This window comes from Xenopus laevis, chromosome 5L, assembly GCF_017654675.1.
Source record: "Xenopus laevis strain J_2021 chromosome 5L, Xenopus_laevis_v10.1, whole genome shotgun sequence".
Taxonomy (NCBI): Eukaryota; Metazoa; Chordata; class Amphibia; order Anura; family Pipidae; genus Xenopus; species Xenopus laevis.
In genome coordinates, this window is record NC_054379.1 from 77,153,279 (window position 1) to 77,172,554 (window position 19,276).

The 19,276-nt window shown below is 40.0% G+C and overlaps 1 protein-coding gene and 1 long non-coding RNA gene across 3 annotated transcripts in view; one reads left to right on the plus strand and one right to left on the minus strand.

Annotated features, from left to right (window-relative positions):
- The window catches only part of slc35f1.L (solute carrier family 35 member F1 L homeolog), a 187,457-nt gene that overhangs the window by 119,658 nt on the left and 48,523 nt on the right, over nucleotides 1–19,276 (minus strand). The window lies entirely within an intron of this gene.
- LOC121393704 overlaps nucleotides 8,920–19,276 on the plus strand; it is a 29,496-nt gene continuing 19,139 nt past the window's right edge. For both annotated transcript variants that reach the window (XR_005961274.1, XR_005961275.1), the window contains exon 1: nucleotides 8,920–9,274. This is a non-coding gene — a long non-coding RNA (uncharacterized LOC121393704). The remainder of the gene's footprint in view (nucleotides 9,275–19,276) is intronic.

Here is a 19,276-nt window from a genome sequence, read left to right on the forward strand (position 1 = left end):
TGTGCTAGTTTAGTTACAATCAAGTATAAGGTCATGTATTTTCAAGATAAAAATATAGATCAGTGCTACAAGGTATGGAAAAATAACAAATAACAGAACCCAACACAACATTTTTAACATTCAGGACAGTCTCCAGGGTGTTGCAATACAATTCTGTGTGTGTGCTGATCCATAGAAAAGTCTATGCACAATTTTTGTATGTGTGTTCTATAGTTCTATAGTGATATCTGCAAAAAAAAGTGATCAAAATAAAATGGTACAAGGTGCTTATAGTGTTTTCTTCAAAAGGTAACACAAGGTAATTAAAGCAAAGTGCCATGGTACTTTCTTCAAACAATTAAACTCATTTTATTATTTTACGATTTTATGTCTTCTTTTGACATAATACGGATATGCGCCATGCAGCGTCGCAGTAGTGGGGCTGGGTAGTCCAAAGGGGGGCCCTGGACAGTGGTTCCGGTGGGCCCCCCAGTTTTGTGTTCAGTGCATTTACGGAACTAGAAAGATATCTCAACATGTGGTTACTCTACTAACAGTGGACTTATTGCTCCATTGCAGTTGTCCATGACAGCTAATTAGCAAATAACTTTGTCAGTAGCGTAACTACCGGGGGAGCAGGGGGTGCGATTGGGCCAGGGCCCGCACCCCCTCAGGGCTCCCCCGGCAGCTCGCTCGCCACTCACTTCTAAGGAAAATCCGGCCGTACAGAGGGGGGCGGGGCCCAGCTGCACGTCCCGCGCCAGGGCCCGCCCCCCTCTAGTTACGTCTCTGAACTTTGTCTAGTGCAACAATAGCTATGGCATTTAATGCTTGAGACCTGGGGTTCTCTGGATAAGAGATCTTTCTATAATTTGGAGCAGCATGCCTTATTACTACTAAAACATGAAATTAACCTAGTTTAGTTACGACCAAGTATAAGGTCATGTATTTTTAAAGCAAGATAAAAATATAGATCAGTGCTACAGGGTATGGAAAAAGAACAAATTACAGAACACAACATTTTTAACATTCAGTACAGTCACCAGGGTGCTGCAATACAATTCTGTGTGTGTACTGATCCACAGAAAAGTCTATGCACATTTGTTTATGTGTGTTCTATAGTGATATCTCCAAAAATGTAATCAAAATAAAATGGCACAAGGTGCTTATAGTGTTTTCTTCAAAAGGTAACAAAAGGTAATTAAAGCAAGGTGCCATGGTACTTTCTTCAAACAATTAAACTCATTTTATTATTTTATGATTTCAAAATGCCTCATGTCTTTTTTTGACATACGGTGGTTTATTAGTACAAAATCAGTACAAAATGAACTGTTACGTTAATTAGGATTCCGTAGGAAATGGTGTTCCCTTACATGCACAATAATAAAAACGAATCTCTGATCGGTAGCTGTGGTTAACTGCACTGGGGCAAATTTCCCCAGTCTTAGTTAAAAGATTCTTACACAGAATATATATTCAGCATGAAAAATAATGGTGTTTTTCTGTGAAGAGATTCTGCTCTGACAGCAAAATATTTTATGTGTCTGTTCTCTGGAAACTAGTGATGTCCGCTAACAAGCTGCTGTCACTAAAACCTTATGTGCCTTCGGCTATATAAACAAAGCCAACACTGTCTTGTGTGTAAAGCAAAATCATGAATTTAGACATGGCATGGCTATAATACTTATCCCTATTTCCTCTGCTGGAACTCAAGGTTTTGGATCTCTAGAGTGTCTTCATTGCTTAATACATGTTATCATCATTATTTTTATTATCATTTATTTATATATCACATTTACAGTAGTAAATCGTATTATTAGTGTTATTACAATGATTATACACCATTCACATCAGTCCCTGACCCACTGAGATTACAATCTAAGGTCCTTATCATATTCATACACACTATGGTCAACATTATGAGGAGCCAGAGTACCTGGAGTACCTGGAGGAAACAACACAAGCACATGGAGAGAACATTGGATATTCCACCTTAAAAAAAATATTTAAGGTGTCCTTAAAGCATCTCTATTGGAGTGCACACTGATGACCAGATTCCATAGTAGATCAGTGGGTTCTGGCAAATGCCAGAGGTGCTGCTGTACTGCTCCATATAAAGTTACCATATAGTGGGCTGGTAGGAGGCTGTTTGGGCCTCTGTGTACTTGGAATGACAGGGCCTATTTTGAGTCCCAGTCCAGGCCTGGTGGGGGGTTCTTATTAGCTATAGAGGTAGCAGACCCTCTGTGCCCAGGGCCCCCCTGCAGCTGCAGCGTCTGCTTCCTCTATAGTCACGTCACTGACTATAGTGATCCTGAGACTTGGGGGCAAATTCACTATGCGCCGAAGCGCCTAACGTTAGCGTCAATTCGCTAGCGTTGGGCATTTTCGTTACTTCGCAAATTCACTAACGGACGCTGGCGTAACTTCGCTAGTGTAACTTCGCACCCTTACGCCTGGTGAATTTGCGCAACGGACTTAACTACGCAAATTCACTAACGCATGCATTGTTCTGAACGCTACCTTTTACGCTAGACTTCCTTCACCACCTCAGACCAGGCGAAGCGCAATAGAGTAGATAGGGATTTCTTCAAAAAAAGTTAAAATCTTTTCTAAGACCCAAAAAATGCTGGTGTTTTTTCTATATTATGGGTGATAGGCTGAAAAAGATCGAAAAAATTTTTGGGACCCCCCTCCTTCCCCCCTACAACTCATGGCAACTGAACTATACAGTGGGCACATGTGAAGGGCAAAATAAAAATTTTATTTGATGTTTTGAAGGTTTCCCAGGCATTTGTAGTGCTGCTACATATTCCTCCATTGAAATTTGAATTTGGCGCAGTTTGCAAATTAACCATCGCTAGCGTAACTTTGCTTAGCGAATCAACGCTAGCGAAACTTCGCAACCTTACGCTACCCCTGAGCACAACTTCGGATTTTAGTGAATTTGCGGAGCGCTGGCGAAACTACGCCTGGCGAAGTGCGACGAAGTTATGCCTGGCACAACTACGAATCTTAGTGAATGTCCCACTTGGAGTTTACAAATAAATTGACATAAATATGGGAGACTTCTGATGCCAATAACCCTCATATGGGTGCTAACAGTTTTGACTTTCTATACTAATCAACAACATGAGTTGAAATTGAGGATTTCTATATGTAAAGTACAGGTATGGCAACCATTAACTGGAAATGTGTTATCCAGAAAGCTCCAAATTACTGGAAGGCCATCTCCCAAAACATTTGCTTTATTATAGGAAAACAGTACAGATTATGTAAAGACCCTTATATGGAAAGCCCCAGGTCCAGGAAATTCTGGATAACAGGTTGCATACCTGTACTTCTGGGATGAAAGGGTCTTGTGTTGCTTAAGTACTTTGTGATAATTATATTATAGGTATAAGTACTATAAAAAGAGACAATGCACATGTTAAGGCTGTCATATCTTACAAATCCCCTAAAAAGTCATGTATGTCGAGTATATAAATGTGAAAGATGCTTAATTCTGTTGTCAACTGCAGATCATAGGTGATTTAAGTGCACATTATGGATAGGTGATTAGGCTACTTAATTAATTTTAAACCCATTGTTACATAGTAAAAAAAAGTTCTACAGCAGAATTGCTAGTATAAGTAAAATCTACCTGCCCAAAGCTTAATAGGGTTGTTTACCTTCAAATTAACATTAAGGGGCTGATTCACTAAGGGTCGAATATCGAGGGTTAATTAACCCTCGATATTCGACTGGGAATTGAAATCCTTCGACTTCGAATATCGAAGTCGAAGGATTTAGCGCAGATAGTACGATCGAACGATCGAAGGATTATTCCTTCGATCGAACGATAAAATCCTTCGAATCAAACGATTCGAAGGATTTAAATCCAACGATCGAAGGAATATCCTGCGATCAAAAAAAGTTAGGCAAGCCTATGGGGACCTTCCCCATAACATTGACTTCGGTAGCTTTTAGATGGTGAATTAGGGGGTCGAAGTTTTTTTTAAAGAGACAGTACTTCGACTATCAAATGGTCGAATAGTCAAACGATTTTTACTTCGAATCCTTCGATTCGAAGTCGTAGTCGTAGTCGAAGGTCGAAGTAGCCCATTCGATGGTCGAAGTAGCCCAAAAAAACTTCGAAATTCGAAGTCTTTTTACTTCGAATCCTTCACTCGAAGTTAGTGAATCGGCCCCTTAGTATGATGTAGAGAGTGATATTCTAACACAATTTGTAATTGGTTTTCATTTTGCATTGTTTGTGTTTTTGGGTTATTTAACTTTCTATTCAGCAGCTCTCCAGTTTGCAATTTCAGCAGTCTGGTTGCTAGTGTCCAAATGACCCTAGCAACCATGCATCAATTTCAATAAGAAACTGGATTAAATTAGTACCCTTATAGAACATTTTTTTAGTTGGGATCAGTGATCCCCATTTGATAGCTGGAAACAGTCAGAAGAAGAAGTCAAATAATTAAAAATTCTAAAAAAAAAAGAGAAAATGAGGACCAATTGAAAAGTTGCTTAGAATGAGCCATTGATATAAATGTAAACATAAATGTGAACTACCCTTTTAGGGTCAGGGTACACAGGCAGATCGGGGAGATTAGTCTGCCTCCTCTGCCTTCCTGCCGGCTAAAGTGTAAATCACCGGCGGGATGGCACTCGGAGCGATTCGTTTTCCGAAGTTGCCCAAAGTTTCCTCATGTCACTGGGCGACTAATCTCCCCGAATCTGCCTGTGTGCCCTGACCCTTAGGAATATGTAGTGCAGTTAATTCACATAAGTATGCCTCAAAAGGAACTATATCGCTTACAAATATTTCAGAATTTAATATAAAGAGAGGCGACAAGGATATGTCAAGGATTTCTTTGACCTCAGTGGGCTCCCAAACACACCTGCTAATAATGTTTATAAAATGGCTGTTTTTACAAGGTTCTTTTATTCATAATTTTGGGTGACTTTTAAAATTGTATACATCCATACCACTAACCATAAAACTAACCATTCTCTGTAATATCTTTGCTGCTTTAGCTTTTCCATCCAATGTTACACTTCGATACTGATACTGTTAGCCAAAGCTTTGGTTGCTTATAAGTAAGTAAAACATCTAAAGATAACTATATAATTGCTAGATTACTTGCAAGAAAATGCATACATTGCTTATATATGTAACAGCTCCTTTAGTTATAGAACATTGTGGAAACTAAGCTCATTGATTTTGTAGTAATTGATTTATCTAAGTCACATACAATCTCATTACAGGATCAATTCACGTAGGTCAGGCTTCCCATTAGCACCAATAAATTATTTTAGAAAGCTGCAAGGGTGCAGTGTTCTTTGCTGCCACCTTCTCCAAACAGTTTAATGCTAGTTGTCTTATATCATCTGCATCAAATAAACCATTTCTTTTTTTTTATTCTTAAAATATGCTGGTTTTTCAGTTTACTTGACAATTTTAACCCTTTCAGTCCAGCATTTAAAAACTATATTTGTTGGTGATTGTCTCCCCAAAACATGGAAGACAGTTATCAATACATGGCTGGGGAACTTTGTATTACAGTCCTGCAGCGGCTCGGGTACCCGCGGGTTACCTTCAAAAAAAGCGGGTACCCTGCAGGATTAGGGTAGGATTGTCGGGTGCAGGTATAGATGTGGGTCTGTGGGTTGCGGGTCTCATCTGTATTTTTTATCTTATGTTCGATTGTCTATATTTTACTCCTTTTAAAATTTTACAAAGCGTTTTCAGTCTCCACCCTTTTGATGATGCCACTTCCGCAGCAACAGCACTTCCTGTTTAATGGTGGTAGGTGGATTGCAGATAAGGCAGTTGGGGACTGGGGTTGGGTAGCGGATCCATGTAGATAAATATGCGGGTTGCCGTTCGGGTCGCGGGCTGTGGGTTGCAGGATCGGGTCGGGTCCAGGTTTTAGTTTGTGTAGTTACAGTTTATGAGCAAACCAGACTCCAGAGTTTACTGATGGTCACAATACATATTTTACAATAAGTAAAGAAAAAACTCCAAGCTATCCAGTTATGGGATACCTTATCCATAAACCCTTTATGAAGAAAAGCTTCAAATTACGGGAAGGTAATTTTAAACAAATTATTCTAAGTTTTTAAAAAAAAATATTCCCTTTTCCTCTTTGTAATAAAACAGTACTTAAACTGGATGGTAACTAAGCGGCATGACTCCATATTAGAGGCAAAATTATCCCATTGGGTTTATTTAATTTTTTAAGCAGACTTAAGTTATGGTGATCCAATTATGGGGGGGGGGAAAACTCCGGAAAATTCGGAAAACTTCAGAGACCACAGAAATTACATCACTAAGCGCATATATATCCAATAAGGATATACAGTAATTTACAGTATAATCTTGAGTCTTGTGTATTATATAGTTAATAAAGTATCCCCTCTTGTAAATTATAAGGATATTATAAGTTACCAAGGAGTTTCATGACCATATAAAAACGTGAGGCTGAAGGCCGAGTGTTTTTATACAGGTCATGGAACTCCGAGGTAACTTCTAATATCCTCATATTTTGCCACTGGGGGTACTTTATTTATTATAATACACAAGTTTCAGCTAGTCATGTGACAGAAATGACATCAGAACTCACAATTTATAACTGATGACATCAGAACTCACCGTTTATAAGTATATAATTTACAAGATATTTATGGCTTTTGTGTATTATAATGCTATAATACACAAAAGCCATGAATATACTGTAAATTATATCCTTAGAAACGGCTATTAGTGATGTCATCAGTTATAAACAGAGCTTAGTAATGTCATTTGTCACATGACGCACTAAAACTTATGTATTATATTAAAAAAAAGTACCCCTTGTTGGAAAATATGAGGATATTAGAAGTAACCTCGGAGTTCCATGACCTTCCTCGGAGTTCCATGACCTGTATAAGGTCATGGAACTCCTCAGTAACTTCTAATATCCTTATATTTTACAATAAGTGGTACATTAGTCACTATATATGCTAATGGTCTTTTCTAAGAAATTAAAGTAAAAATGCTTTGAGTAAGACATAAAACAGAACAATAAAAGAATTTAAAATATTCACAGAAGAAAAACAGAAATCTAGGTTTAGCTATTAGTTTAATTTTGCTTGAAAGCCTCCGGCAACTATTGCACAATAACCACAAAGGACACATTGGAAAACCAATGTATTTTCCAAAGAATGTAAATTCAAAAATGACAATGGCAACTGTAGTCATTTACCATAAGACACCCAGGCCTTTTTCCTCCGCCGTCATATTTCTGCTGGTAAAGAAGGATTTGAAAGCTCTCCAGATGCCCACTTTTCAATGTAATGCAATTGTGTCATCCCTAGCAAAAAAATGGCATTCTAAAAGGTGAGCACATTTCTGACTTACATGCATTTGTAATAAGAGACCGCCATTGTTTTCTAGAAACAGCTACAAATACTGGATTTAAGGATGTATAGGTCAGTGTTGTGGGAAATGGTTTTAAGAAGAAAAAAAGGCATTTATACTAACATAGCCAAAAACTGAAATAACAATTGTCAATAGTAGATGATCTTTTAAAAACAACTTCAACTAGATAACATTGAATTGACGTACACTGAAATAAAGTTGAATCCATCTGCTTTGTAATTATTTTACAAAATATTTACAATGAAGTACTTCTTCTTTTAAACTAAGTAGGTATTTGCCAAATTGTGTGTTGCTTGACAATATTGTATCAAGTTTTAAGACCCAGTTGGTGAATAATTCTAATTGGAAATTACTATTAGAAAGAGATATTAGGTAAATGAACAAAATGTGGCATTGTTAATGGGTCATGTAATATGATACGTTATCATGATTGCTAGATGTTCAGGGATCAATGGACAACATCACGCCTGAAACATTAATTAAGGTTAAATGGGATTGCTGACTAATTGCTTTAATTAATCTATGTGAAAGTATGCAACTGAGAAGCTACCAAAATCCCAATGTTCAAGGAAACCTAAAACTATTTTATCTTATAAATCTTCAGGATCGTCAGGTTGTGGTGCTTTAATTATGCATTTTTACATCAAAATACTAAGGAACAAGGTGACACCATAATTGATTTTCAGCAATGGTTATGCATTCTTTCTAGTAGATGCAGTCATTTATTACACTAACATCCATATGAAGTGGATCTTGGTTCCGTTGATAAAAATACCAACAATGACACTTACTGTAAACTCAAATTATTTTGGGACTGTAATAGGAGGCAGACCATTTGTCAGGAGAGCTCCGTTGTGGAGCACTCCGCTTTATATTCAAGATGACGGTGGCTATGGCCATAAAGTAATGTCATCACACTCTGTCTTGACACAGCAGAACGTGACATTATCATGCCATAGTACGGCATGAAAATTTAAAATACATTTGGGTTCAATGCCCAAATACAGGTCTTTCTTGGTAAAGTTTCTGGATGCTCCTAAATTGATGTTTTGCCTTTAGTTTCTAACCTCCTGCCTTGTTCCTAATGTCACTTCTCATCACCTGCCCTGATCTTTTGCCTGGATACCCTGACTTGACTTTTCTGTGTATATCCTCCTCCTTGATCCCGACTCCAACCTACTAGAGCCACTCTGCCCTGACCCCTGTGAACTGGAATGCACTTAGCCCAGGGAAACTCTGAATTAGAAATTGTAGGTCCCAAAGTACTCAGCCAAACCAAAAAATATTAGATTACTCAAGGGATACAAGTAAAATATTGCTGTAGAGCAGTGCTGTCCAACTTCTGTGAAACCGAGGGCCGAATTTTTTCCGGTCTACATAGTGGAGGGCCGATAATGGAAGCCAGTGTTGACCACTCCCTGGTTTTAAACCACACCCACTTTAAACCACACCCATGTTATTACAAGACCATGTCCACATTAATTGTGCTAGCACACCAAAAAACCTAAATGGTTGGTGCTCACTGCATGGGCGTCCACAGAGGGGGGCAAGAGGGGTCAGTGCCCCCCCCTGGGACCAGCAGACTGACCATCTGTTTATTCGGGCATTTTGTAATGTGGGCCGCTCCTGATCTATAATGTTCATTTCAAACTGTGGGCTCTAGGACCGCTCCTCCGTCCCAGCTCCCACTGTGGCTCCGCCCCTTCCACTCGTCTCCGTTCTCATGCTGTGCTGTGTGCAGGCCTGCTGCCTGCCTGCCATCAGGGGGAACAAGGAAGAAAGTTTTGGGCCAGGCAGGATTTAGGCTCAAAGGGGGATTAGCCAGCCCCCCTTACGAGCGTGGACATCACTGATGCCGAAGACGGAAGTACAGGAACTGATGTGGTAAGAAGGGGAAGCCAGCAGTCACTGTGCTTCTCAGGAATCTCTTTAGCCTGCACTCTGTCTCTCTCTACCCCTCTCTCTCTCTGAGTCTTTGTTTCTCTCTCTGCCTCTCTCTCTCTGTCCGTCTGTCTCTCTCTCGCTGCACTCTTTCTTTCTCTCACTGCACTCTGTCTCTCTCTGTGAGTCTCTGTCTCTCTCTGCACTCTGCCTCTCTCACTACACTCTCTCTTTCACTGCACTCTGTCTCTCTCTGCACTGTCTCTCTCTCTCTCTCTCTACTCTGTCTTTTTCTCTCTCTGCACTCTGTTGTTCTCTGCACTCTGTCTCACTGCACTCTGCTTCTCTCTGCACTCTGACTCTCTCTGTGAGTCCCTCTCTTTCTACAGTCTCTATCTGTCCACCAATGAAGTTTTTTTTTAACTTTTATGGGGGCCCCTATCCTAACCACCAATTGTTTTTTTTAACTTGTATGGGGGTCCCTGGTAACCAGTGGGTTTCTAGTGTTTGTTTTATCTCCCATGTTTGTGTGGCTTTTATTACTGTGGTGTTGGGTCTGGGACTGTCATCTAGATTATGTAGGTACCCAGCAGAATGAATTGTAAAAAAGAACATGTGGCTACATGGGGTATTTATGCATGTACTTGCCCCTGTGCTATCTGTTTGTGAGTTCTGGGGGTATTTATACATGTACGTGCCCCTGTGCCATCTGTTTGTGAGTTCTGGGGGTATTTATACATGTACGTGCCCCTGTGCCATCTGTTTGTGAGTTCTGGGGGTATTTATACATGTACTTACCACTGTACCATCTGTTTGTGAGTTCTGGGGGTATTTATACATGTACTTGCCCCTGTGCCATCTGTTTATGAGTTCTGGGGGTATTTATACATGAACTTGCCCCTGTGCCATCTGTTTGTGAGTTCTGGGGGTATTTATACATGAACTTGCCACTTTGCCATCTTTGTGTGAACTAGGGTTGCCACTTGTCAGACAACCGGTATTTTGAAGGGTTGCCCGGGTCAAATTAGGGAAACTGTGCAGGATTCCCTTGATTGACCCGGCGATCGGCTGATCGCCGTGGCATAGCTCCACCCCTTGATGGCAGTGACACACCCACCTATCTCACAGGCCCGCCCACAGATGCTTCCTTGCCCCACCCTGGAAAATTTTCTGTGGACACCCATGACTGCAGGGATATTACTTATCACTCATACGTGAAAAAAGTTGTCATATTAAGACATAACCTTAAATCCATATGACTCCTCTTCCCCTTGGATAACACAGCACAACTAGCAAATGATTAAACACCTTAGGGGCCCCTAACAATAATTTATTTTCAAATGCTAACAAACCCCCAGAACAAATACCAGGCTTATGTTCCACAGGCAGAGCAGGGCACACACAGGCAGAGCAGGGCACACACAGGCAGAGTATGTCACACACAGGCAGAGCAAGGCACAAACAGGCAAAGTACGGCACAGACAGGCAGAGTATGGCACAAACAGGCAAAGTACAGCACAAACAGACAGAGTACGGCACACACAGGCAGAGTACAGCACACGCAGGCAGAGCAGGGCACACACAGGCAGAGCAGGGCACACGCAGGCAGAGCTGGGCACATGCAGGCAGAGCAGGGCACACTCAGGCAGAGCAGGGCACACTCAGGCAGGGCACACACAGGCAGAGTGCACACACAGGGAGCATATGGAAGACAGAACAGGAGACAGGGAAACCCATCAGGACCACTCTAAGGGTAAGGGCACACCTGGTGATTGGCCTCTTCTTTGGGGCGACTAATCTCCCCAAACGCATTCCCCCTGTCTTGCACCGGCTATAATGAAAAGTTGCATGGCACACGCAGCGCTTCATATTCCGAAGTTGGCCGAAGTTTCCTCATGAGGCAACTTCAGGCGACTTCGGAATATGATGTGCCTCGTGTGCCATGCTGCAGGCGCAAGACAGGTGGAAGACATTTGGGCAGATTAGTTGCACAAAGACTAAATCTCCCCAAATCACCAGGTGTGCCCTTACCCGAAGATGTACTACATACAGTGACACAGTGCTGTTGCTCCATTAGCATTTTGTATAAAGTGTGAAGAGGTGAACAATGGGGGCAGTTTCAGTCTGGGTTTCAGGTGTGAACAGTATAGGGCTGTATGGGTGTGAACAAGGTGTCACAAGTGTGAACAATTCAAAGGATTAGTCTGAATTTGAGGTTTAAACAATGCAGTGGCCAGTTAATCTCTGTAGTAATACCATTTACATTTTACACATGGTAAGCAAACACAGCAGGTAGGTGGGCGGCCACACAAGCCCTGCTGTAGAGGATAGCAGAGCTGGGCCAAATAGTAATAGCAGTATTAGTAATAATATTGCAATACAACTTGGGCTGCTCACTCTCACATCCACTCCCCCCCATAAATGGTGTGTCTCCCTGCCCTATTGCACTAGAGGGAGGGGCTCTGCTGCCTGCCCCTAATTCCAATACTGAGGAGGACAATTAAGTCATATTGCTTCATGAGAGTAGAGAAGGGTAAAATCCTCAAATAAGATGACTGAACACTCGTAGAGAAGAAGCAAGTGGAGGGTTATGGCAACAGATAATAATGCAAGGGCTACATAAATGATATACATAAGGCATATTATATCCCCTCCTATGAACTAGTTAAAGGGGAACTCCAGCTTCCAAACCAAAATTTGAGAAAGAGGCCCACATAACAAAGAAACCCCTTATATACCCATCACAGTTGCCTGTTTCTTTAAAAAGTATGAATACATGCCAATTCTATGCTGAAATCCAGCTGTTTAACAGTTCTTCTCTTACTGCATCATTTGAAATCCTGGCAGGGAAGGAGGGACTAAACACTGATGTTACCAATTGTAACAACTTCTTCACAGCTTACAGACAGCATGCAGAAACGACATAACCCACAATGCATTGCACTGTGATGTCCCATTTCTTATCTGAAATCACGTGGTGGGAATTGTGGGGTTTGGAGGATGCAGGTTACAGGCTAAGGATAGATGGCTGCTGATACAAAGTAACAGTAGTCAGTTAGCTCAGCAAAGTAGTCAGACAGATCAGCAGGAGAGCAGGGGCTAGGCTTAGGAAACTGTTCCAAACCATTCAAAATCATGAAAAGTCTGCATATTGTTTAATTGATGTATATTGCAAAGTTTCTTGAAATTATTTTTACTTTTCAAAAAGCTTATATTATATTTGTGCAGAGTTCCCCTTTAAGGAATTAGGTTATAATATAAGAGCAGAGGTCTTTGGAACTTACAGATGATGGCACCATGGCACTGGCAGGACTATACCCTTTGTCACTGCTTTTTTACAATGAAGAGGAGCATCTGCCTGGGGTTTAAGGCTAGCAATCATATTCAACAAGAGATGCCTAATAAATTAGCACCTTACAGTGATATACATTTTCAGCTGTTACAGAAGCTAACAACACAAACCTCAAAGGAGCTGAAAGTGTGAATAAAGTGTTCTTCCCCTGGTTATTGCCATCAGTTATTGTTTACACTTTTGCTGTTACTCACAACAAATCTATTGAAGACAGGTTGTACTATCTAGTTTCACAATACTCTCCAATGGCTTTTCTATTATTGGTAACATTAACAATAGGGTACAATTTATCTTGAATTTACCTGATTTAACCTACTGTCACTCACCTAAAGATAATAGAAGACAAAAGAATACCTAGTTGTGGAGAAAATGGCATCTTACATACCTCTCTTGGGGCCAAGGATGCCCAAAATTATAATATGGCCAATTGGGTAATTTACATTGTGAAACAGACACTAGGGTTCTATATATTATAGACCTGAGGGAGTTGTGGTGGAGAGTCTATACAAGGTTATATTGTCTAAAGGACAAAGTGCATGTATGAAGAATACTCATTTATTCCTGTAATACTACTGCACAAATGAAGAAGAGAGAAAAATAAGAGAGAGATTGTGTGCTGTCCAAGATAAAAATTATGAATAATGAAAGCAGAGAAAAAGCTAAGTTATCATGGACAGTATAAAAATGCTACTTAGTAACCTGCTGTCCTTTGGTTGTTCCCAATAAAGCACAAGGCCACATTTGTTCCTTCTCTTTTGCTAACACATAGGATATTGTATTTTCCAAGACATCAAAACAGATTATATGTGATGAAAACCTTTATTGTTCTCTGAGAATTTAAAAGAACTGCATGTATCACAGAACCACATAGCATGCATGCATTATACCAAAAAGATGACAGTTAAATAAACAATGTACAATGCTGGAGTACACAACTGAGTAGAATTTGATCCTACAGGGCCTCTAGTTATACTGCAAATAAGTGGTGAATGGCTAAAATCATATTTTCCACTAGGGGTAAGCATGTACTGTGCTTGGCTTTAGATGTCAGTGTTCTACAATCACTGTCAAAAAACGGAAGTAAAATGCTTATGACTATTTCTTGACAAGGGGACTCCTCAATTTGACCTGTCGCCTTGAGCTATCCCACTGGACCCCATTATTATATACCTTATGAAACCAGGAGACAGAGGTGGGTGTAAAATGGCCACAGCATTTATCCACATTTTATTAAATAAATAGGACCTTGCCAGCTTAACCCAAGGCAATATTCTAAAGCCAGAATTTAACAAGAGATCGCTACTATGCTCTGCCGCCAAAATGAGAGAAGTTCAGAAGCCCTGCTGTCGGACCTGCATCTGCAGTGTGTCAATGATAGGAAATCCAAGCAGGCTGCCCCCTAGCACAAGCAGTAGTAGCGTCTGTATAAATCAATCCACCGTGCAGTCACAGGAGAGAACCTCCTTTCTCCCTCTTCTAAACTTACCTGTGCAGTACTCTGGCAAGGTCCTACCGCTGCTGTGACAAATGAAACTTAAAATATAATATAATATGTGCACTGTTTTGATCCAGAGGAAGGCAAAAAAAAACAGCCCAAGCCAGTGCCAATTATGCCTCAAGAGGGAAAAAATCCCTTCCTGACCCTGATCAGAAACATTCCCTGGATCAAGCGATTCACTTTAATTTAACATAAATACAATACAGACTCTCACAATTATAATGTGTAAAGATACAAAAACCATAATATAACAGTGCTTTCATGAAAACATCTATATTCAGTTATTCAGTAATTAATGAGACCATAAAGTAGAAAACTCCTGACATTTCACAAAATTTGCTAAATGGGGGAGGGTGGGTGGGATGTTTCTACCTGCTCAGAAGATAAGGAAGTGAACTGCTTTTTCCCCTGACATCACATCCCTCTCTTACTCCGTCCCTGGCCATCTCCTGCTTTAACTCATTCCTTCTCATCTAAACACAGCTACATGTGATTCTGCACATCTCTGATCTAGACCAGTATAATTTGGCTGCTGGTCATTCGGATCCCTTGTCATGAAGCCCCTGCGCTTATAGCTCCAGGGCTTTTCTTTACTATTAAACCAGTTATTATGGATGCACTTTTTATTCAGCATGTCACAAGTGACGACAGTGGCGGACTGTGCTTACAAAGCTCTACGGTGCAAAGTCTATGTTTTTAACACTTAATTCTGCATTTAACTGTGTTGTATATTTATTTGTATTTTAATATATTATTGACCTCATCTGCTTTTTTCAGATATATCAACTTCCCCATATTTGTTGAGAGTCTCTCTGATTTAAGCCCCTCTTACCTGGTCACCTGCAGTAATAGGTCTGTCTCAACTTGCACATGAAACCTAACTTTCCTGCACTATTGAAATGCATAGAACCATCCCCCAAAGTCCTCTGATATGGTCCAAGGCAGTGCAGCAGGAATCACAACAAGGGGCTGGGCAGAACAGGACAGGGCAGAACAGGGCTGTGCCAGCGGTATGACAGGCGTAGGCAAGATGTCCCCCAAAATTGGTTTGGATTAATTGGCATTTCTATCTTTTAATGTACTATTGTACTGGACAGCACTGCTTGCACAAGTAGTGCTATATAAATAAATATGTAAGATGCATACTAGTAAATGGCATTAAGGGCCCTCTCTCACTGCAATTAGATAAACTGTAGATAGTGATAAATGATCAAATTATCAAATGATTTTAATTACTTAATTTTGCCATTTTTGTCACAATTTAAATATGTTATTTTTATAGGAAGAAAAAAACTTTTTAACACCGTCTTGGAAAAAACAAGTTGTTGATCCTCACAGTGGAAACCTCTTCCTTGAGAATGTATTAAACACAAGTTCAGACTGTTTGAACTCCTATGTAGACCTGAGCTAATCCAGCAAAAAAAATACTTTTGCCATAAATAAGCATTATTTGTGTGAGCCACTCCAAAAAAATTATTTATGAACCATCCCTAAACAACATTTTTCTATATCCAGTTTATTTCAGTCCTCTGATTGTAATTCTCCCCTTTTGAGAAATTAGCTAGTAAATGGTTTCTGTTTCTACAAACACTCACTTCTCCCCAAGAATGTTTTCTCTATCAGAAGATAACTAATATAGTAACTTTGAAACTTAGAGGGACCAACAATAAAAATGTATTCATTTGGGTCACCAGATATACTGTCTAAAAAAATCATATGGCTTAACATACTCTTTGTCCTAAATAAAAAGTACATAACATAAAGGTTTTTCATTATTTATGGAATTTACCTAAAATAATAATAACTAACATAATAACTTGAATTATATTTACAAAAAATAACCCAATTTCCTATTAAAAATTCCCCACAATTTGCTTTAGTAGATTTACATAGTGGATTAAATCTTGACAAAGGAAAAATGTGTTAACAAATTTGGTACATTCTTGTATTTGGTCATGGTTACAGCGGTGAATTCAATATTTTTGTTTTGGATTAAAGAAGAATAAAGATAGAAGAATAAATAGTTTTATTCAGAAACTGATGTACAATACACGTGTTTAGGTTGAAGTGTATTCATTTTGATTCTGCTATTACTTGACCATTCGATTAATTTCCACTGTTATATACTTAATTAGTGGTGCTTGCGAAGCAAAGCATCACTACTGTTATCTTGCAAACTTATTTTTATTCTTCTTCCGTATGAAAGTTTGACGCGTAACTAGTCCCGCACCGTTTGTCCTAGACCCATGAATGAGGTGCCAAATCGTGCGGCTTAATCGGGAATGGGGTGGTATGACTTTTCTAAGGGGTGGGTGGTTAATTGCCCCTTGCGGGGGCAATTAACCACCCCGAAAAGTCCCATAGATTAACATTGAGGCCAACTTTTGACGGATTCTAGTGCAGAGAGGGAATCTTGTAGAAACGTTAAATTTACCACATTTGAAGAGGTTTGCGACCTGTGTCAGATGATATCCCACACGAGGGTATAAGTTTTACCCCCGGGGCAGGAGAGGTCCCCAAATTTGCCCCATTGACTTATAATGGGGAATTTATCGAATAATTAGTTTGTCGCAGACCCATGAATGAGGTGTCAAACCGTTCAGCTTATTCGGGAATGGGGTGTTGTGACTTTTCTGTCCTATTTTGGGGACCCAAAAAAGTGAGCGGAGCCGCAAACAACCAATCAGATTTTCCCTATTGACTTCAATGAGAAAATGTAAACAGCTGTAATTCTCACAGTAATAAAGCCAGAGCTCCCAAACTTGGCACCGTGGGTCACTGGGTGACTGCAGCCAAAATTTACAAAAAGTGGGCGGAGTCTACAACAGCCAATCAAATTTCAGCCATTCAATTAAATAGGAAAATTTTAAACTGCTGCCGCTCTTAGACGGTTAATGGCAGGGTCCTCAAACTTGGCACAGTTGGTCACTGGGGGACTGGGATTAAAATTAAGAAAAGTGGGTGGAGCCAAAACCAACCAATCAGATTTCTTTGATTGGTTTTAATGGGAAAAATTAAGAAGGCTGCCATTCTCTCAGTATTGATGTCAGGGACCTTGAATATCACAAATGTGGTCGCTGGGGGTTTCCACTTCAAGTTTAGAAAAAGTGGGCGGAGCCACCAACAACCAATCAAATTTCATTCATTGATTTTCAATAGAAAAAAATAGAAATGCTGCCATTTTTACACATTAAATGACAGCATTCCCAAACTTTGGTATGTTAGTCACTGAGTGACTGTGGTTCACAATTAGGAAAAAAAGGGGCGGGGCAACAACAGCCAATCAGATTTGGGCCTGAGTTTTGCCACGGCAAGCACCACTCACATTTTCTTCAGGAAATGTACCTCTCTAGTTAATAATGTAAAGCACTTGGTTCCAAGACTAGAGATAGAGATGCGAAAAACAGCAAACTTTGTTTTGTTGGTATAATTTCCATTCTTTAATATAATATATTGAGATTAATTAGTGGTGCTTGCGAAGCAAAGCATCACTACTGTTATCTTGCAAACTTATATTTATTCTTCTTCCGTATGAAAGTTTGGCGCGTAACTAGTCCCGCACCGTTTGTCCTAGACCCATGAATGAGGTGTCAAATCGTGCGGCTTAATCGGGAATGGGGTGGTATGACTTTTCTAAGGGGTGGGTGGTTAATTGCCCCTTGCGGGGGCAATTAACCACCCCAAAAAGTCCCATAGATTAACATTGAGGCCAACTTTTGACGGATTCTAGCGCAGAGAGGGAATCTTGTAGAAACGTTAAATTTACCACATTTGAAGAGGTTTGCGACCTGTGTCAGATGATATCCCACACGAGGGTATAAGTTTTACCCCCGGGGCAGGAGAGGTCCCCAAATTTGCCCCATTGACTTATAATGGGGAATTTATCGAATAATTAGTTTGTCGCAGACCCATGAATGAGGTGTCAAACCGTTCAGCTTATTCGGGAATGGGGTGTTGTGACTTTTCTGTCCTATCTTGGGGACCCAAAAAAGTGAGCGGAGCCGCAAACAACCAATCAGATTTTCCCTATTGACTTCAATGAGAAAATGTAAACAGCTGTAATTCTCACAGTAATAAAGCCAGAGCTCCAAACTTGGCACCGTGGGTCACTGGGTGACTGCGGCCAAAATTTACAAAAAGTGGGCGGAGTCTACAACAGCCAATCAAATTTCAGCCATTCAATTAAATAGGAAAATTTTAAACTGCTGCTGCTCTTAGACGGTTAATGGCAGCCTCCTCAAAGTTGGCACAGTTGGTCACTGGGGACTGGGATTAAAATTAAGAAAAGTGGGTGGAGCCAAAACCAACCAATCAGATTTCTTTGATTGGTTTTAATGGGAAAAATTAAGAAGGCTGCCATTCTCTCAGTATTGATGTCAGGGACCTTGAATATCACAAATGTGGTCGCTGGGGGTTTCCACTTCAAGTTTAGAAAAAGTGGGCGGAGCCACCAACAACCAATCAAATTTCATTCATTGATTTTCAATAGAAAAAAATAGAAATGCTGCCATTTTTACACATTAAATGACAGCATTCCCAAACTTTGGTATGTTAGTCACTGAGTGACTGTGGTTCACAATTAGGAAAAAAAGGGGCGGGGCAACAACAGCCAATCAGATTTGGGCCTGAGTTTTGCCACGGCAAGCACCACTCACATTTTCTTCAGGAAATGTACCTCTCTAGTTATTTCTCTTATTTCGCATATCTATTGTTTTGATTTCTCTATGTATATAACATAGTAACATAGTAAGTAAGGTTGAAAAAAGACACATGTCCATCGAGTTCAACTTTTTTTTTTTCTTTTAATTTTTTTTTTATTAACTACCTATCTGCCATTTGATCCAGAGGAAGGCAAAAAAAAAACCATCTGAAGCCTCTCCAATTTGCCTTAGTGGGGGAAAAATTCCTTCCTGACTCCAAAATGGCAATCGGACTAGTCCCTGGATCAACTTGGACTATGAGCTATTTCCCATAACCCTGTATTCCCTTACTTGCTAAAAAGCCATCCAACCCCTTCTTAAAGCTATCTAATGTATCAGCCAGTACAACTGATTCAGGGAGAGATACATATATGTATGTATATGTTCGAACGTCAATAAAAATTAATTGAAAAAAAAAGGGTAATCTTTGTAACATATAGTGGAGAGATTTTCTC